The sequence below is a fragment of the Bos javanicus genome, chromosome 14 (assembly GCF_032452875.1).
Source record: "Bos javanicus breed banteng chromosome 14, ARS-OSU_banteng_1.0, whole genome shotgun sequence".
In the NCBI taxonomy this organism is placed as follows: Eukaryota; Metazoa; Chordata; class Mammalia; order Artiodactyla; family Bovidae; genus Bos; species Bos javanicus.
Window position 1 is genome coordinate 26468908 of NC_083881.1, and position 21586 is coordinate 26490493.

The 21586-nt window shown below is 46.0% G+C and overlaps 1 protein-coding gene across 3 annotated transcripts in view; it reads left to right on the top strand.

Moving 5' to 3' along the window:
* The window catches only part of CHD7 (chromodomain helicase DNA binding protein 7), a 190338-nt gene that overhangs the window by 12774 nt on the left and 155978 nt on the right, over positions 1-21586 (top strand). The window contains exon 1 of one of the 3 annotated variants that reach the window (XM_061438815.1): positions 16033-19032. The exons of the other annotated variants lie outside the window; for them this stretch is intronic. The gene's annotated coding sequence lies outside the window, so the exon portion shown is untranslated. Of the gene's footprint in view, positions 1-16032; positions 19033-21586 lie in introns of those variants that run through there. 3 annotated transcript variants of the gene reach the window in all.

Genomic DNA, 21586 nt, shown 5'->3' on the forward strand with positions numbered 1-21586 from the left:
CAGCTCCAGGCTAGGGGTGAGAAAATGGGTCTGTTTATTCAAAGCATTATAGCATTCACTCATATCTTTATGAGATTTTCTTGTGTGTCTCTTAACTCTTCCAATATTCTGTTGTGTGAAAGGAACCCCCGCTTTTCCTTTCCTTACCGTTGTGAGACAGGTGCATAGAAAACTCAGGTCCCTCATTCCCAGGCAGAAAAGCTAACAAAGTACGTGGTGGATTTTAGGGAGGAGGGAGCAGTGGCATGCTGCTCCATCTTGCACCTTCTCAGCAATGTCCTCCCCTCCCTTCTACCCTCCAGGATTCACAGGTACAAGGTGGTTTTGCAGAAATAATATATCCATTGGTCTTTAAGGAAGAGGAGGTGATGAGCGGGACTGAGGTCGCTTTTTCATCTGTTTTCTCCAAGTGACCTGTAGAATGGGTTTGTTCACATGATCTTGAGGCTCTTATATAATTATTTCAAAAGTTCATCTGGTAAAAAGTGACGGGCACAGTAGATATCTATTGGGTCTTAGAATGAACACAGTTACCTGGTGGTATGTGCGTAATTAGTTGCTCAGTCGTGTCCGACTCTTTGCGACTCCTTGGACTGTAGCCTGCCAGGCTTCTCTGTCCATGGGATTTTCCAGGCAAGAATACTAGAGTGGGCTGCCATTTACTTCTCCAGGGGATCTTCGCCACCCAGGGATCAAACCCACATTTCCTGCATTGGCAGGCGGACCCTTTACCACTGAGCCACCTGGAAAGCCCCACAGTCACCTGTGCTGCTTGTTAAAGATGCAGGTTCTGGGAGTCCAGTGATTAGCCCTCTTCACTTTCACTGCCAGGTCTCAGGTTCGATCCCTGGTCAGGGAACTAAGATCCCACAAGCCTTGTGGCATGTTACAACAACAACAGTAACAACAGCAAAATGCAGATTCTTCAACCCTACATTGGTTTTATTCCTGGATTAAAATCTCTATGGGCCATCTAGAATCTGAATTTTTATCTCGGTGCTTTTGAAATACTCTAAAAGGCCTCACGTTTAGACCAGTATGTTAGTTATACAGTGAACGTACCATGGAAATACAGAACAGTTCAGAAAAATGGTAGCATATATTTTTACAGTATTTTCTGGAGCTTTGCAGGTAATGTTATTCTCTTGTATGTGAGTGAGTGAAGTGTAGCTGCTGTGTGGGATTCCAGCTATATAAAGGGCACGGATGGAACATGGTTGAGCTTGGGAGCAGAGTCTACCTTAAAGGCAGCAAAAGGGCTGGAGAACAACATGTGTTGTGTTTACTCATTAAATTGTATTTTCATTTCTGCCACAGAATAATTAAAAACTTGTCCTGTTTTATGTGTAGTTCCAGCTTACATGGTATGATTAGTGGGTGGATTTAGGGGACTTCACCAGCGGTCCAGTGGTTATGACTCTGCCTTTCCAATGCAGAGGGGGTTGGGTTCAGTCCCTGGCTGGGGAACTAAGATCCTGCATGTGGCATGGCCAAAAAAAAAATTAAATTAAAAAAGTATTAACAAAAAAAGTGAATGGATTATCACTATTTGGGGGCAGCCCGTTCCAAGATGGTGTTATTTCCAAGAGCAGCTCAGACGTGAACGGTGAGAGTCGGGTGGCAGGTCGTCTGGCGGCTGGACTTGGCAGCGTCCATCTCTGTGGGACCCCGGTACTCCTACGGGAGGTGATGGGAAGCGGCTCCTGGCTTTTTTCTCAGCCCTTCTCCTCCCTTCCTTTCCGATTTCTTCCTCACTGCCTGCCCCATCTTCTTGCCCCACCATCTCCCTGGACCTGGGTGGGAGGCTCCGTCAGGGTCCTGGGCCTCCCCCGGCTCCTTGCTCCTCCTGCTGCTCCCTGAACACAGCCACTGTCCTGAAAGCGCCCATCTCGGCTCCTCTAGGGCCCAGCTCAGACCCACAGCTCCAGATCCTGTTTCCAGGTGATTAGGTCCTAAAACTTTATTTTTATTCCCAGTGTCTTCCCCCAAGCTTCTGTTCTTCATCTTCCCAACCTGTCTGAACCCGAAGTCTTCCCAACACCGCCTCCTTCCTGCACGAAGCCCTGGCCTCTCAGCCCCACGTTGCGCTCTGTGCCACCCCACATCCCGGCCACCTCTCAACCTCTGCAGTCTCCTCCGAGTTCAGGGGGCTCCACACCCTTGGGTCCTGGCGTCCTGGTTTCTTTGACCGCATTGCATCCTCACGACACTCGCCTGCCTGTTAGCACACAGCGCCAGGCCTGCTGAGCCCTGGCCGTCCTTGTCCTTTGCACTGGAGGAGACTGCCGCCTGCCCTCTCTGCTCCCAGCGTTCTCCTTCATTCATTCCCGGGGTAGCGGGCGCCCTGGTTGCGGGTCTGGAAGCTCCCAGGCTCCCGCAGAAGGGTCCTGCTCATCACCTTCGAGTTCAGTGGGCCTGATGGGTTTAAAGTCGAGACTATTGTGTGTGGGCGGGTGAGGTTTCCCTGTTCCTGTCCCCGCTGCCCCCTCCCCAGTGACAAGCGGTTCCAGCCGTACCTGGCTGTCCCCCAGCAGGTTCAGAACGTGAGTGGGAAGAGGAGGTGAGAATTCCTCCTCAGACCCCATTCCCATGTCCCTGGTGTCCAATCGGAGGGCCTCTTCCCTGGTTGCTGTGTTCTGATTAGGTACTTAAGATGCCCTTTGGTCTGTCTCATGATCTTTAGGTTAGCCCAGGAATGTCCATAAGATATAATCTTGTGTTGAGGAAAAACTATTAAACTGGCAACTGAAATCCTTTTATGGGGAGTCAGCTGTGCTTGAGCATGGCCTGAGGGACTGGGGGCTTTCAGAAATGGACCACCAGGTTCATGACAGTGAACTTACCATACAGGCCTTCCCCAAGTCGGCTGTAGGAAGGACTTTAGTGAATGCAAAGACATGGCCTGTAAGGGCAGGGAATATTCAGCGGTGTTTCCAGTTCCCACCTCTATAGGGTAAACGGTGATTTCTGTGTGAGGTTGACTGTGAGGTCTTCTTGGGTTTTGGAAACGTGGATGTGTCTGTTAAAAGCTGTTCTTTTATTAACACCTTTCAAAAGATCGGTAAGAATTACAAGCACACAAATTTAATATTCTTGCTGACTTTTGGGGATGACACTAATGTTTGCGAAGTGGTGCTCATGGAAAATTGTAACTGTGCCGAGTTCTGCAGGAGATCTAAAAATGCCGACCGTGGCTCCGAGATGCGGAGTCGCGCACCTGGGACATGGAGCAGGTCAGCACCGTGTGTAGTCAGGCGCTGAGGAGGTGTGGTGCTCTCAGTGGAGGGCTGGTAGTGGAGGAGGACATCAGCAGATGTGACCCGTGCTGCCTCGTGATAGGCTGGGAGGACTGAGAAATGACAGGAGCAGAATCACGGAGACACGGCGAGGCCAGGCCCCCAGAGCACGCTGCAGGGCTGGGCAGGGATTGCACCCCCAGGGAGAGGGGCACCCTGCTGCACACCCGCCCTCCTCCCACGCTCAGAGAGGGTCAGAGGTTGCTGGGAGGAGAGGGCAGGGGATGGACAGACAGGGTTGAGGGTGGGCTGTGGTGAAATTGGTGAAATTGAAATTGTGGTGAAATTGGTGACATGCATTTGCACTAAGTGATGGAAATGGCATGGTTAGTTTGGCAATGTGTTAGGGTTGGTGGTTGAAGAGGGACTGGAGGGGAAAAGTCAGCATGGAGCTCCACCAGGGCAGGGGGATTGAAGAGGTGGAGGGGGGTGAAACCAGTGGGAAGTGAGGAGAGGACTGGTCCTGCCAGGGGCCAGCGCCCACCTGAGAATAGCTTGGAAGCCTCTTTTCAGGAGAACCAAGGTTTGATGTTTTGAACTTAGATTAGATCCAAAAATAGGAAACATTTGAGGAGGGTGAGATGTATGAAAAGATAAAAAGATCACTTTAGAAAGCTTCCAAAAATAAAGCTACATCGCTCGTGAAGTTGTGCAACCAGCAAGCCAAAAAAAAATCAAAATAGTAACCCCCCTCCCCGGATTTTTTAATTAAAGTCAGTGTTTTATGAAAATGATTTTGGAACTGTTTTCACATGTAGTTTGACTTTATTTCTTTAAATGTCCTTACTACTTGGGCACAGCATAAGGTGAAAGAGTTCTGTAGGATTGTTCATATTGCTCTTTCAGAATCAAAATGGCACGTTGGTAGTTAGGGAATTTGTAAAAGTCTACCTAGTTGTTACACACGGATGTTGATCTGTTCACTGGGTCATGCTTTCTTCTGAGTGTGCGTTCTGACATTTGGAAGACCTGCCTCACCGTGTGTACTTCACCTGCTCTGATGGGTGCATGTGGATCTATTAAAAAGACACATCAGCAAATACAGTAGAGAAACTGCTCTAGCCCATAGGAAAGCAGTAAAGTATGTAGCAGATAATTCATAGAAAATTTAACTGCCAAAAACACGAAAATTTTCCCAGTTATGGAGTAATAAAAATGCAAATTAAAGTGAGATAACTTTCCCTCCTTATCAAATTAGCAAGGATTTAAAAAAGTCTTGATGTTGACAGAATCTGGTGAGACTTGCAGGCTCACCGCTGTCTGGGGTTCAGTGAGTACAAACATTTTGGAAAGTAGCTGGAGATTCCATGTTTCCAGACCTTTAGGAACAGCCATGCCAGTCATATCCGTCGTCCATCCGAAGGAAAGATCTGCAGCCCAATCAGCTGTGATAAGTAAGAGGTCACAGCATTTTGTTCTGACAGTGAGAAGTCGGGAATGGTTAGATTGGCACTGTGTTCATAAGCTCAAGTGTGATGCATGCGTTACAGATCGTGTTTTTGAAAACCATAGAGCCTCAAAGAGTAGAGCACAAAATAATATATTAAGTCTGGCTCCAGCTTGATGCAAATTATTACCACAAGCCTAAGGGGGAAAAAAAAAAAAAAACTAGGGAAAATACATCAGTTTTAAAAAATGAGTAGTTTCAGGGATTGACAGTTTCACTTAGTTAAAAGCTCCGATTGCAGAGTTACACAGGTCAGGTTTGAATCCTTGCCTGGCCGTTTACTGGCTGTATGAACTTGAATAGGTGGATTCGTAGCTCAGTGACCACAGGCAAGTTTAAACTTACCCAAGCCTCAGTTCCTTCAGCTGAGGCTGGGAGGGGTGGCGGCAGTGCTCAGCTCCTGCTCCTGCTGCTGCTGCTAAGTCGCTTCAGTCGTGTCTGACTCTGTGCGACCCCATAGACTGCAGCCCACCAGGCTCCCTTGTCCCTGGGATTCTCCAGGCAAGAACACTGGAGTGGGTTGGCCTGTTTTTATTCATGCAGTGATGTCTGAACTACCTCACACGGTGGTTACTGCATTGTTTGTTCTCCATGAATGTCGATTGAGGGTTGTGTTTATTTTAATTTGCATTTAAAATTTATTTTAAATATATTTTGATTCATCTTTACATTCTTAAATATTTTCTTAATTTTGTACTGAAAGGCACTTTGCATAATCAAGAAAAACAGCCGTCACCATCCCGAGGAGCATCTCTTACTCCTGAGGGGGAACCAGGAAGCCCGACAGTTTTCAGTGTTTTCTGGTATAGACAGGAAAATCTTTATGAAGTAATTTCAACTACTTGTTTTTCTGAAATGATTACCCCCAAATTTGCCTCTTCCCCTTGAAGTCGCTCAGTCGTGTCCGACTCTTTTCGACCCCATGGACTGTAGCCTATCAGGCTCCTCCGTCCATGGGATTTTCCAGGCAAGAGTGCTGGAGTGGATTGCTATTTCCTTCTCCAGGGGATCTTCCGACCCAGGAATCTAACCTGGGTCTCCCGCATTGCAGGCAGACGCTTTACTGTCTGAGCCACCAGGGAAGCTCTGAGTAGTATTTGAATTATTTTTTTCTATCTCAAAGAAATTTTGTTCTGTAGTAAGTTGAATTTAAGAGACCCTTGCCTCTTTTTTTTTTTTTTTTTTAAGTTTTCTGAAATCCAGGAAAACAAGAATAATCTTTGAAAAAAAAAACTCCTGTAGATGAGATCTGAGTTTGGTTAGTATTTACTGTGCCTTTAGCATTCGGATTACAGTGCTAGCTTCTGAACATCTCACCTAATTGTTTAAATATGTGAGCATGATTTTGATATTGAGGAGGTGGAGGAGAAACCAACCTTCTGAAAGTGCTTGAGCTTGAGTTAAAAGGCTTGCTGTGTCTTGGAGTGAGTCGATGTGTGCAGGTGGGAAGTCTTAAGCGTCTGGAACCCTTCTACCTTGGAACTGTGTCTTTCTCACTAAAGAAGCACATTGAGGTTGCATGCAACCAGGAGAAGCCTTCAGGCTCTATTTTCTTCGAAGGAGGGCAACAGCTTTGCGCTTATAATAAAATAGCTTCAAAGCTTTCATTTCCTTGAAGTTATGTTACCTTTCATTTATCTCAAACATTCTTTATTATATCTTCTATGGGAAAGAGAGGAATAAGAAAAGCAAAACCAGATTTTTAACACTGTCTCCTAACTTAATTATGAATAAATGGGTTGATGGTAAGACTTAAACAATAGAATCCGAAATACACACAACCACATTGTATTATTGTGTTTCATCACGCTAAGATGGTACCGGTTGTAAGACAGGTCCTATTTCTGACCTATGGGAATGTGAAATAGAAGTAGGAGTTAGAATCAGTGAAATATAGTAATGAGTGAAAAATGAGGACACGTCCACTTTGCAGTCACTTGTACTTTTCAATTTTGTTTACTGAACAAAAAGGAAAGTCACCTGAATGCATCAGGAGTGGAAACTTAAGCCTCTAATCTTTAGCAGAAAGATTTCATAGCCGCCAGTCACTTTAATCACACCTGGAGCCATCCTCTGCACACCTTGCTGTGCTCCTTGTGAACGGCACGTACGGCACAGCCTAGATGGGCTCATGAATCAGGCATTTCAACATGAACCTGCTTGGCTACCGGACCTAATGTAAGCAGACAGTGGGCCACTTTTTATAGCGTTAATCTGCCAGACTGCTGTCAACACATTGGGTACCATAAAACAGAGTCACCAAGGCTATTCCACAAGGGTGATGCCAAAATCTATTAAAACTCCCAGTAAAACAAGAAACGTGCTGCTTAACCACTAAAAGCCTGCCTTGACAAACAATCAAGTATTTGGGTATAGATTCCGTGTTTAGTGCTGGGTTAGTGCCCCCGTGCTGCAAATGTAGAATGAATGGATTTTGCTTATGCGTTTAAAAATCTAATTATTCAGTGATACAAAGCAAGGAAAGGGCCTCTTTCTTCTTTTTTTTTTTTTGTATCTAGGATAATTTGAGAGGATTTTGCATCAGGTGGTGTGAAGCTAGAATGAAGAGAATGAATATAGATCCTAAAGGGGACCCAGTATGACAAAGTCAGAGATTTGCTGTCCACCAGTCATAAGAAACAAAGATCTCCAATGAATTTATCACAGTGTACAGATTCTTTAAATGCCTAATTGGAGGTCAGATAAGCAATATGATGGAAAGGTCAAAGCTCTGGAGTCAGCCTGGGTTTAACTACCTTTGGAACCTTGGGCAAGTTGCTTAACCCCCAGCGTCAGTTTCCTATTGATGAGATGGGTTAGAATAGCCCCTGCTTCAATACCAGCCACTGATTAAGACCAGCAGTTATTTACACTGTCATGGCTTGCTTTGCTTCTTAGGAAAGAGAATGTGAAAGTGAGAGGTGTAAAGATTTAAGAGCCTCGGCGTCTATTAGTATGACTGTAGAGGTTTCAGATGAAGGTGAGAGATAACGCCCTTCTGGGCGCTGCAGCGAGCAGCAGACAACTTGAGAGCAGCTAGTTATGAAGGAAACACTAAGGGTACGATTGTGGTGACTTACCTGTAGAGCATTTTCTTCTGATACTCGGTCGGGGTTTTCTGGATTTCCCCCGTGTCTTGTGGTTGAATAAGGAGTGGTTTTAACAAGGCAGTGTGGACTTGGGTTATAATGAAGAGGGCAACAGGACAGGGCTCTGTCTTACACCATAGATTCTTCTCTCTTGGGTGATACGAACAATTACTTTAATGTCACCAAAGAATGATGACCAAGAAGGACTGAGATGATTTCGTAATTGCCAAATGTTGATATTTTAACTGGTTTGTTGCTGGTCACCCAGAGGAGAGTCAGGGGCATGTGAGAGATCTGTTTTATTACATGTTACCTTAAAAAAAAAAAAAAAAAAAAAAAACTAGGATAACCTGTTCAGCTGCAGCCGGCCTTGCATCTCCCTCATGGCTATGAAGTATGTCCCACTTCCCTGCTTCCTTCCTGAGAGCCCTCTCTCTGCTGTTGGATGGGGTAGGGGTGGGGGCGTAGGAACTAGGGCAGGACTGTAAGGCGGCGTCATCTTCTAGGGTCGTCCTTCACTTTCTGCTCTTAGTGCATCGTGTTAGTTGAACTGGGTTCTCCACCCCTCCCCCATTGTTTATTGTTGTTATTGTTTCACAGAGCTTGTTTTTGTGAAATTATTTTATAATTTTATTTATTTATTTCCTGTGCTGGGTCTTCATTGCTGCAGGCTTTTCTCTAGTTGTGGTGAGCGGGGGCTCCTCTCCAGTTGCAATGCATGGGCTTCTCCTTGCAGTGGTTTCTCTTGTTGTGGAGCACAGGCCCTCAGGTGTGTGGATTCTCGTTGCAGCACGTGGGCTCAGTATTTGCGGCTCCTGGGCTCTAGAGCACAGACTCAGCAGTTGGGGTGCATGGGCTTAGTTGTTCCAAGGCATGTGGGATCTTCGCAGACCAGGGTTGAACCTGTGTCTCCTGCGATGGCAGGCAGATTCTTTACCACTGAGCCATCAGGGAAGCCCTAGAATTATTTTAGATTCCAAACATCCAAGTTACAAAATATCATTCGGGGGACTTCCCTGGTGGTCCAGTGGCTATGACTCTTGTGCTCCCAGTGCTGGGGGCCAGGTTTTGATCCCTGGTCAGGGAACTAGATCCCACATGCTGTAGCTATGTCATTAGGAGTAAAACTAAAGACTGAATCGATATTTGGTGATTGCTGGCCTTAGGCTCTTTCCAACTGTATTGGCAGCTTTCACCTTCACGGACTGTGTCTAGGACGTTTCTAGAAGCTTACCACGTCACAGCAATGACAGCACCGCTGTGCTGTAGGAGGTACACGGGCCTTGTCCTTTGATGCTTGGCTGACACAGTGCATTGACCTGATGGAAACCACAGATTGTGTGTGTCTCAACCCAACCTGGATGAAAACCAGCGGAAACCCAAAGGAATAAGGACCACAGAATGAGGAGACCGCTGTGCATGACGTCACAAGATGAGATTACACCACATCGGGTGGTGAAATAGTTATGGAGACTTAGCACGTGGTCGGCTCCGGGGTTAGTGACGAGGTCCTGCTTAACCCAATGGAAGGGGTCTACACACAGGGGAGGTGCAGCCGCCGCCAGCTCTGCTGATGGTGACCATTGGAGGCAGTGTCACCTTACAGGTGGGGGCGTGGGTTCTGGAGTCAGAACCTGGTTCTCACGTGGCCCTGGGAAAGTGCCTTGAACTCTGCAGGCTCGGTTCCCGAGGGAGCCAGTGCCGGGGCGCACCAAGCAGAACCTGAGGCCTGGGGGTGGGGAGGGTGGCGAGGACCTTCCAGAAGCAGGGGGCTGGCCTCAGTTTGGAACAGTGTGTTCATGTGACTTGTGAGCTGAGTGAGGTTGGTGGATGATGTCTTTTTGGGCCAGAAAATAATCTGATGGAAAGTAAGGCCGCATGCAGTCATCACCCCAAGGTGGTTCAGGGCGTCCCGCGTGGTGGAACAGGCAGGTGACTGCATCTTGGCAGGGTCTGCAGACCAAGAGTCAGATGTAGAGTCGTGGTGCACATGTCTTTATGCGCAGCAGCAGTGGTACAGGGTTAGTCTCCGTCGTGTGAGACAGCCCTGAGTGTGAGGAAGTGCCAGTGAAGGGTTGTCGTGACAGACAAGATCACGGACATAGAGTAGGCCTTCAGTCGTGGGTGTCACCTGCAGAAAGTCTGACGTTCCATCCTCAGCATCTTCATTTCTCCAAAGCAGTGTGAGTCCCTTCAGGTGAAGCAGGTCCTTGTTCCTCCTCCCCTTTTTCTACATAAACTTGGCCCTGTATTTGGGAGTGGATGGGGCTTACTCGTTGTAATGGAGAGGGTGTTTCTTACTCAAAGGTGACACTGTGGCTTCTCCACAAAGCACTGACTGTCTGATTGTACCAGGGTTCTTCCTGGCATAGATGTCTATACTGTATAATGGGAGTATATCTTAATATGACTCATTGGGAATAGCTTTTTATCAAGTAATTGCAATTTTTAAAAAGAACTTTATTAGGAGAGGTGGATTTGGTGAGGGAAAAAAAAGACACACACAAAACACCTCTTATTGTTTGAAAGGTATCTGGTTAGGTAACAGCTGTATGTGAATTTAGAAGATATTTTTAACCTTCCTGGGGATTTTTACAAGCATCTCCCCCACTCTTTCTTGGGGCAGGCAGCATCACCACCGAGGGTTGTTTGATTTCTCTGCAGAGGATGGCTACCTGCTGCAGGCAGAGGCTGTTTCTGCCTCTTGAGCAAATCCTTCCGCCCCTGGTCGGGCTCTGTGCAGGGTTGGTGGGAGGAGGCCTATGTTTTCTCCCTTACAGTGTTGGGTTTTGGAGACCAGGCCAAAAGAAAAAGAAAAACCCAGCTCCTCCACTTACCACTTTTGTGATTCAGAGAGTTGCTCGATGGCTTTAATGTCCTCTTCCTCATCTACAAAATGTGGGCAGGTACTGCCTCAGGGATTGTTGTGAGGATTGTGTGTGTGTGAAAAGCCCAGTGCTCAGTCCATAGTGAGCACTTTGTAAAATGTTAGTTACTCTTCCCATTTTAATGCTAATTTTCTGTATGTGTTGGGTATATAATCTCAAAGATACGGGATTTTCTTTTTCCAAATATTACACTTTAAACTGGGTCTCCCCTGTGGTGTCCACCATAGGTTGCTGTATTCACATCACACCTTGCCTCTTTTAGCTCTAATTGTGGTTTCCTCTTCAACTTAGCTGTCCCTTCCAACTTCCTAGACCAACTGGAATCTATTGAGTCCACTAACTAAATAAAGCTTTTTATATTAAGACCTCCCAGTGACAAGCACATGGGGAGGAGGAGACTGTGGTTTCAGTGTAAACTTAAAAACAAAGTCTCTCACCCCAGCCCCTCCCCATCACAGCTTTGCAGTTGCCGGAGATCAGCTCGTTCTCTTAGGACCTGGAGCTTCATGGTGAGTCCAGTTACCTGCTCACCTGGCCGGTGATGGACAGGGGTGCTCAGGTGAGACGGGGGTATACTGCAGTTTCCGCAGAGGATGTGCTGTCCCCTAATTCTGCTGTGAAATGTCTTTGGCCAGTGGACTGGTGATGGTGCTGAAACTCCAGGACGCTTCCCTTCCTCTCCCATTGATCAAGGTGGGGTTATGGGTAAGAAACAAAAGAAGACAAGGAAATAAAAACAAAAATTTGTGCTTTCAGTTTCCCCATTATAGTACTTGAATCTTGGATACCGTTTCAGGATAAGTTTTTGAAATCCTATTTGGTTAAAACTCTGACCATTGAAATGACAGTCTCTACCCCGTTGGCATCACCCCAGGTCAGAGACAGACTCAGGACACCCCAGTGACTGAAGCAGGGCCTTGGCCCTTGTGGTGTTTGTTTAGCTGCATCGTCAAGCTCACTCTGTGTTCCTGTCTTCCGCGAGCTGAAGCCTGCCTTGCTGGCCCCTCCTGGAAGGGCCGTCCTGCCCGTGTTCCTGCCACCTGGTGCCACCTTGGTTGCAGTCTCCCAGACCCTCCTCCTCCCCCGCATTGAGTCAGTTCTCCAGCTCCTGCTCTGTCTCCTCTCTGAAACAGCCCATGACCCCTGCCTCTTCCTGCATCTGACTTCATTCTGCCAGATTCATCTTGATCTCAGTCTGTCTCAGCTCCTGGGTCGACAGTGTGAAATTTCCACTTACCTTTGAAGACTCTCGCCACCCACCCTCCCCTTACCTGACTCTCCTCCGCTCGCATGAGCTCATCACCACTACTGATCTCCTGCTGCTCTCTGATTGGTGTAGTCTTAGGCCCGCTTTCCTCCTGGTTCTCCCCTCTGCTTTTTTTAAAATTGAAGTATAGTTGAATTACAATGTTGTGTTAATGATTACTGTACAGCGAAGTGACTCAGTTATACATATGTGCTGTGCTCAGTCGTGTCCAACTCTGTGACCCCATGGACTGTAGCCTGCTAGGCTCCTGTGTCCCTGGGGATTCTCCAGGTAAGAATACTGGAGTGGCCTGCCATGCCCTCTTCCAGGAGCCCTTCCCAATTCAGGGGTCGAACCCAGGTCTCCCACATTGCAGGCAGATTCTTTACCATCTGAGCCATCAGGGAAGTCCCAGTTATACATAAATATATACATTCTTTTTTATATTCTTTTCCATAGTGGTTTATTACAGGATATTGAATATAGTTTGCTGTGCTTACATCAGGACCTTGTTTTTTTTCCATTCTGTATATACCGGTTTGCATTTCCTAATCCCCAAATCCCAATCCAGTCCTCTCCCCTGCTCCTCCCCGTTAGCAACTGTCAGTCTGTTCTCGGTGTCCCCAGTTGTATTTCTGTTTCATAAATAGGTTCATTTGTGTAATATTTTAGATTCCGTATATAAATGATATCCTATGGTATTTGTCTTTCTCTTTCTGATTTATTTCACTTAGTATGATAATCTCTAGTTGTGTCCATGTTGCTGCAAATAGCATTCTTCCTTTTTCCTGTGGCTGAGTAGTATTCCATTGTGTATATGTATCACATCTTTATTCATTCATCTGTTGGACATTTAGATTGCTTCCTTGTCTTGGCTGTTGTGACTAGTACTCTTAAGAACATGGGGGTGCAGATATCTTTTGAATTATGGTTTTGTCTGTATATATGCTTCGGAGTGGGATTGCTGGATCGTGTGGTGATTCTGTGTCTAGTTTTCTGAGGAACCTCCCCATACTGTTTTCCACAGTGGCTGCAGCAGCTTACATTCCCACCAATAGTGTAGGTCCCCTCCGCTTTTTAAAACTTATTACACCACTCATTGTGAAGTTTTTCCCTTGTTTGAGTTTCCACAGTGCTCATATGCTTGATCATGTATTTTATCTCACCCTCCCTAAAGTATTGGCCATAGAATTAGTTGTTTCTTTTAGTTGTTTCATTGACTGATCCAGAAGAGTAGTTACACTGTTTGTTGTCAGGGCTCCGTGCCAAATGCTGGGCATACAGAGGTGGGCAGAAGTATACCAGGTGCCCACAGCCAGTGGAATGGATGGATATTAAGCAGATAGCGGCACACACATGTAACACTGCAACTGTAACAATTGTTTAAAAAAAAAAGAGGAGTGCATGGTGCTGCGGGGCGGGTAGTGGGTGCTTGAGTGAGATGCACGACTGGCTCACCTGAGGAAGCTGAGCATGAGCTGGGGTCCTCCTGCTTGGCCTGAGCCCACAGTCACTCTGCTGCACACAGGTTGGCAGGGTTCGAGGGGCTGGGGAAACCACTGCCTAGTCATGAGAGGAAGTGGTGATCCCGCCTCGAGTGGTGGGTGTGGATGTGGACAGAGGTGGGTGGGCTGAGGTGGATTTCACAGGTTACCTTGGTAGTTGGGTGGGAGATGTCAGAGGAAGGTGTCTTGGGTGACTCCCGGGCTTCTGGTCCATCTGGTCCAGCTTCTGGGCCTGGCCAACTTACTTGGGGACTGACAGCCTTGGGGCCACCCGGGCACCTGGGGTGCCTGTGATGTTAACGAGAGGCTTTTTCTCTAGGGTGCATGCCTGGGCTGGTGGAGTACCGGCTTGATGTCCAGGCCCACTTGTTCCTGCAGCCGCCTGGGTTGTGAAGGGTCCGCACAGTCACACACTGGCTGTAGCAGTCACCGTGGGGCAGGCTCACCAGTGTGTTCTCCCTTTGCTTCCAAACCAGGCGACGTTTCTCTCTCCTCCTTTTTCTAGAATCAGATGGCAGAGACTTAACAGTTGGGAAAGATCCATTTGTGAGATTGTATAGGACAGTATGGGAGAGCAAAGGGCAAGATTCCCGAGAGTGGGGAAGGGACGCAGGCCAGGAGTGGGGGACCAGCCCGACCTGGGCCCTGCCCAGCCATCCTGTGGTGACAGGCGGGCAGGAGCAGTGGATGGGGGCAGATGGGAGGGGGCGTCTGTTTGCCCCACAGAGTAGGAAGTGAGGTTACCTGTTTAGGCCTTGCCCATTCAACCAGAGCATAAATTCACTGGGGACGAAGAGGTGTATAGGTGTAAACATGCTTATTTGTTTCTTTCATAGCTCTAGATCGATGGTTACTGAATTGCTGGGCTTCATTGAGAAATTGGGCTCATTGAAAGTTTAGACTTGGGCTTACACACAAAATTTACATGTTCAGGATAACTTGCTGTTTTACCAAGTTTGCAAAAAATATTAAGTGCTGTTAATGTAAGCCATACTCCATTATTCCTAACTACTTCCTGAGTGTTACCGACTTAATTTATGGTGAGGTATCCATAAATAAACCTCATGGAGTGAAAATGGCAGGATTCTTCCTAATGGTTTGATCCACGGGCTTCAGAGAAATGCACGCCACCCCCTCACTGAGGTGTCGAGCTAAAGTACAAGGACGAAGATGACACGCGTAGGAAACAGGGAGGAAAACCACATGGTTCTTTACGTCAACTCGTGTGCATTGATCAGCGTTAATGTAATAGAGTGAGTCACATTTGTACTGTGTTTTATTGCTTATCAGGTGCCTTAACACTGGCATTGTGATCCATATGACATTTTATAGATGAAGAAATTTAGGACTTACCCAGAGCCACACACACAGTGGGTAGATGAGACTTTTTTTTAATATTTATTTTTATTGTTTTGGCGATACCGGGTCTTAGTTTTGTTTTGGCACACGGACTTTCCATCTTCCTTGTGGCGCGTGAGCTCTCCCCCTCACCCCTTTTTTTCCCTGACCAGGGATCAAACCCAGGCCCCCTGCATTGGGAGCGCAGTCTTAGCCACTGGACCAGGAGAGAAGTCCTAAGGAGACATTCTTGACTCCAAAACAGTCAGGTGCCTCCTCACTGTGAGCATCCTGAAAGGATGAATCCCATTTTGTCAGCAAACTCCAGCTCTGCAGTTCCAAAAAGCGCAGAGTATTTAATACAAACCCACAGACTTTTATGTGGTGATTATACTCATTCCATCTGATTGTTGTTGGGTGATGTAGCAAGTTTTCTGATTAATCTTTTATTTGTTTTCTAATTACCTCTGTGCAGAATTATTTAAAATGGTTCAAATTTGAATGTGGATTAGGTAGTTGAGTCATTTTGAATTGCTTAAGTTGGTGTGACATTCATGAAGTAGACGGGAATAATTTAGTATGGCACTTATTTAGAGTACATAATATTTTTAAACATTTGATAAAATAGTGAATTTTATGAGGCCAGGGAGTATTTTTATGCTTGACTGGAATTCCACTTCTGGTTAAGTAGGAACAATGTAAACCATACGCCGAAACCGGGTCTGAGCAGCCTGGGTGATGGAAGGACCGCGTGGGTTATCCTGGGCCACGTGTTACGTAATCGCATGTTACAGGCCTTGTTCATGGCGGGTCTTGCTCTAACTTTTGAAGAGTCATTTAAAAAGTAAGAATTAGAGTTGTAACACACAAAAAGATGAATTAGAGAGTCACACATGTATCTTTACATTACGAGGACAAAAGTATAGTAATTTCATTATGCTTTGCTGATTTAAGATATCTTAAATCTGTCAGTGAAGATATTTTGTCGTGAGAAAAAGTGAACATGCTGAAAGTTAATTTTCATATGTGAAGAAGAGGGAAGTTCTTTTAAACATTGTTTACCATTAAGATCTGGAGAGTTCCTGGAGGCAATAGTTTTCACGCAGGATTGAAGTAGAGTGGTCCGAGAGAGGGGAGGGAGTAAAACAAAGCTGTGAATTTGGGAAGTAGGAAGAGAGTGGTGTGGGTGAATTTAGAGGAGATGTGAAGTCTCAGGAGGCCACCCAGGAGACTCAGGAGACTGCCCTCAGGAGACTCAGGTCTTTCGTTCTTAATGCCAGCCTGGCTTTGTGGGTGTGGTATTTGCTGTTCTTAAACAGGTCTTGTGACCAGGCTCGCCTGGTCCATGAACACCCAGCAGCTTCTGGCCTCCGTGCCTCTGTGCTCTTTTGCCCTGCATCCATTCCACCGCCCCTCCCCCTTCGCCTGTCAAAATCCTGTTTGTCTTCAGGTTCTGTTTCAAGTGCTACTTCTGTAAAGCCATTTCTGATTCTTAGCAAAAGAATCCAGTGTCCTTCCCTTATATCATCTTCTATCTAGTTGTTGATGCTCACGTCCACTTGTAGATGACTCAGTCAGTAAACACACAGGTGAGATGTAGCATCATCTTGCCTTCTAGTCGCTCGCAAGGCCCCCATGGGGTCCTCGCTGCCTGATCCTTCCCCTGGAGGACCACCTCTCTCTCCTTGGTGCTGGGCTCTGCCTGCAGCATGCTGCTTTTGCACAGTTTTTAAGATGACATTGCCCTGATAGATCTAGAGTCCTGTTTTATAAGTTCTTTGAAGACGGTCTACGTCTGTTTTAGTATTTTTTTATTAATACTTTCCTGATTGTGCCTATTAAGGGTTAGGTTTGATTTCTAAAATAGGTAGTTGAATTGTACATTCCCTAAGATGCAACCAAGATGTTTTTGTATAGCTTGCGATATTTTGATTAACTTTGTGAAATGGTGGATTCCTTTAGAGGGGTCAGTCCTGTGTTTAGAATTGATAGAATTCAGCGTGAAGTTAGAAGAAGGTGGCGAAGATAAGTATAGTATAAAAAGCATTCATCATCAATAAGTTGAAATCAGTAAGTTTCATCTTCATCTTATTTTTGTATCCCATAGCAGACAACCTATAGGAGTAGGTTTACAGGTTTTGATTTAATTGAAAAAAAAAAACAAAACAAAACAGAAACAACAACTCAGGTAAACGCTGTTATTTTGTAACTGAGTTATTAGAGTGCCAAATCGTCTTGTGTCCTGTTAGGGTTCATCAGGAATTTCTTGTTTACTTTTTATTCCCAGGACCAAGCATGATGTCTCTCACATCCTGTACACTATTAGGTTTCTAAATAGAAATTGAAACTGTGTTTAAGGGTGAAAGGAAACTTTAGTTCTAATAGCAGCAATATAGAGATTGACATCTAAAGATAAGAATTTTCTTATAGAGGAGTTTAAAAGTGTCTTTTAGTAATACTTTGCATCAACTCAAATATTTTAAATTTGTTATTAGCATTGGAGTATTTAAGACTGGAGATTCACACATCCAGGTTGGTAGGAGTAGTTTGAGAAATTCTTTTAAATTTGCAGTCTTAATTCCCTTAGTAATATTGTTCATGCTTGTTGTTCTTAAAGGCTTTAAAAAATTCACTCTTAGTTTTGGGGAAAGAATTCTCCAGATACCAGTTTCTTCTTTATATTTTGTGTAGATGAAAGGTTCTCATGTTGTTGTTTTTGGCCGTGCAGCATGTGGGATCTTAGTTCCCCGCCCAGGGATCGAACCCGAACCCCTTGTGTTGGAAGTGCAGAGTCTTACCTGCTGTTTCTCCAGGGAAGTCCCTGAAAGGTTCTCTTAGAGTGTTTCAAAATTTGAATACATTTGAGATATCAAAATACATGTTTTTTTTTTTAAATTTTATTTATTTATTTGGCTGCTCTGGGTCTTAGTTGTAGCATGTGGGATCTAGCTCCCTGACCAGGGATCGAACCTGGGCCCCCTGCACTGGGAGCTCAGAGTCTTAGCCACTGGACCACCAGGAAAGTCCCAAAATACATGTTCTTAATTCATTGTGATTCTCGTGTAGGCTTTTCAGTTTTAAAAACCTTGTCACTATCTCCCTGACGATGGCAGTCCCAGCAGCAGTGTTCTTTTCAGTAACAAAACCCCGAATGCATGCCTGATGGGGGACAGATTCTGTGACCACCATGTGGACGGCCGAGTGGTGTGCATGCCGTTCAGCTCTCTCCGCCTGCCTTGTGGGAGATAACATTCTGTGTGTCTCTAATGGGCCACCTGTGCTACTGCTGGTAAACTGCCATGCTAACGGAGCGTTGACTTCATCAAATTTAAAATCCAGTTCTAATCAAGATTAGGAAACTCGATGTCTTCTTGGGTTGAGCTCGCAGGTCTGTTTTTATCTGCCCTCTACTGCTCTTGACCTCGTCTTAGCAATCGTACAAGGCCGTACCTGAGTCGTTAATCTCCAGGTGTTCTAGGTGTGCATATCTATGTCATGGATGACGAGCCTGACACCTTTAGGATTTAAAGACGATGCATTTTTCTGAGACTGGAATGAAATGTGTCCCTCAGAGAGCGGCATGGTTGCCAGAGGCAGCACTGAATCTGCCTTGTGGAGTGGCTGCAGCTGGCATGCTGACCGGCAGCTTGGATGTCTGCCTCCCAGATTCCCACCTGAGAAAAGGCTAGAAAGATATGTGGTGTGTGCACTCACATCTGTGTGCTCACATAGTCAGGAAAGGGTACACAAGAAACTGAATTGTCTTTGGGGGATGAGATCAGGGTTGGCGGTGGGAGAGAGAACTGAAACTCATTTTTCAATTTTTATTCCTCTTGGGACTTCCTTGGTGGTCTGGCAGTTAAGACTCCACACTTCCATTGCAGGGGCCACAGGTTCGATCCCTGATCTGGGAACTAAGATCCTATATGCCACTCGGTGTAGCCAAAAAATAAATTAGGTCATACTCTTCTGATGTATGTATGTGCATGCACCAGATGTGAGTGCACACACCACATATCTTCTCTCTTGTTGGATTTTTTTCCCTTGTCACGTCAGGTTATTTTCACACAAAATCAACCAGAGCCAGTTAACATTTGGAGAAACAATCAGTGTGATACAGCAATGGTCCCTTCAGTTCTGTTCCACTTATTGGACCCACAAAGTCTTGTCCACGTGGTGCTATGAGAAGACGCTGCTGCCCATCTTTATGGCAAAGTGTAAACGTGAGTTGGAGGAGGGCATGGCAACCCACTCCAGTATTCTTGCCTGGAGGATCCCATGGACAGAGCAGCCTGGCGGGCTACAGTCCATGGGGTCTCAAAGAGTCAGACGTGACTGAAGCGACTTAGCACAGCACAGGACTTTTACTCATAGACTCCCATGCAGTCCCACATCCCAGTCCTAAGGGACGAACATGGTCACCCCTGGGGAGAGCATCTCTGAGGCTCGCCAAATCCCATTTCAAATTCCATTTCAGGGAGAAGGTTATAATGGAGTCCAAAGCAGTCTCAAGGCAAAAGTGTGGCAGCCTCATCAGATACAGCTTTGCGGCCTGGTGACTTATAATGAGGGTGGCGTGTAATTAGAAATCGTCCCTGTCTTTTCTGAGTGCTGATGAAAACCACGGCTCAGAGGTTAATTCAAACAATAATTAATATTGGTCTCTGTCAGTGCAGGGTGGTAATGAAATCTCTCGTTATTTGATGACTTTGACTTTAAACATTGAGTGAGGAGTAACACTGCACACGCATCGTGGGGAAGTGCAAAATGGGGAAGTTTGCTTTTTGAAAAGTGTTGCGCACAGAATTTTGTTGCATTCTGTGATTGTCTATGATAGAAGCTCTAACACAACATGGAGATACTAATGTTTTAATTTCTAAAGTGATGCTTCTTCAGAGTGATACTAGGAAGGGTCTTCCCATTTTCTACTGTGTGTGGTATAGGCAGCAATGAAAAGTGAAAGTCACTCAGTTATGTCTGACTGTTTACAACCCCTCCCAGTAGCCTGCCAGGCTCCTCGGTCCATGGGATTCTCCAGGCAAGAATAAGGAGTAGGTAGCCATTTCCTTCTCCAGGGGATCTTCCCCACCCAGGGATTGAACCCTGGCCTCTTGCATTGCAGCTGGAGTCTTTACCTTCTGAGCCACTAGATTACCATCTAAATCCTGGCAGGTTACACATGCACATTTATCTAGAGACAAAAACCTCAAATGGCTGACTGACTTGAACCTCCAGTGTCCTTTGCAACCTTGAAAGTAATGACTCTGAAAGTCATAGCGTCACGTTTACTGAACATGTTTCCTATGTAGAGTTGGGAGTTAACAAATGAAGCAGAAGATGTATTCTGAATGTAAGGAGGTGGTTTGGAGACGCAGTAATACGTGTTAATACAATCACCTCTAGCTTTGCACACCTGGCAGTGCTGAGTAGAACTGTTTGACTGAAATAGTTTCTTTTCGGTGTTGAAGATACAAAAACACCATTGAGCAACTTGCTCTAAAGTCAGTTTTCCTTTTTGAAGCATGTGTTGGTGTATCACTGTAGCTTAACCTCTGAGGGTAATGTTTGGTGTCATCATCTTTTATAGGGAAAAGTAACAGAACAAATGAAGACGGATTTGTATGAAGTCTGAACACTTTGGGACGCCTAAGCAGTAGAGCCTTTCTAACACATCAAAGTAGACAGAAGGCTCATGTGAGCCATCACAGACCCTCCGCCAGCTTCATTATTAACTCGAGGCTGGTCTTATTTCATTCACACTCACCAGCTTGCCCTGTGCTCTGTATTATTTAGAAACAGATCCCAGACAGCACAGTATTTTATTTTAAAGTATTTCAGTATGCATCACTGAAAGGAAATAATTCTTTCTAAATTACTGTAGAAGCTCGTGTGGACATTTTAAGAAAGTTTTTCTCATTTTAATTCAAAGACCATCCTGCACTTCAGGAAGAGTGTACAAACACCTTTTTTTTCCCCTTGTACTGGAACAGAGTGGGTGACTGGCAGTTGTGACACCATTAGGAGCAGTAGGTTTCGTTTGATTTCAGGAGCTGCCGCAATTCTGTCTGAAATGAGAACAGTGGGATCAGAATGCTGTTTTGTTTACAAGGGTGTCAAGACCGTTTGGAGCCCAGAGGCTTTGAGGGAGCTGGGCACAGCTGATGAGACCTTTTCCGCAGCAGTTGCTCTCTCGGGGGCAACCACAGCAGAGGTTCCCAGAGAAGGAATCAGGAGTAAGCCTCGCACTGTGCTCAAAGTGACCTTTCCCTGCAAAGCCCCATCTTGTCACTTCTTTGCTGAATACCCTCTATTGGCTTCTCATTGTCTTCACACAGGCCAGGGCTTCTGGCGTGATTCTTAAGACTTTCTCATCCTTCAGCCCCTCCAGGACCCTGGTTTTTCTGCCTTGGCCTTGAACCCCTCTGCCTGCTTTCTGCTCCAGCTGCTGTGCAGGCCACGCCCTCTACCGGAGCCCCGCTCACCTGCCTTGGCTTCCCTGCTGGTTCTGCCCCTCCTTTGCCTCCAGCCACAGTCTTTGCTCCTGAGACCTACCCTGGCTGTCTGTCGCCCTGCTTAGGCCCCCTCCTCTTGGCCTCAGTACCCTAATCTGCCTTCCTAGCCACCATTGTGCTCTAATTACCCACATGGAGATGGACATACCAGTGACTAGAGTGGCTTAGCGCTAGGCAGAACTGGCCTCTCTGTCCGGGTGAGCAGATGGACTGAGGGACTGACCAGCCCAGCAGGGCGGTGGTGGAGCGTGGAGGGTGCAGGTGA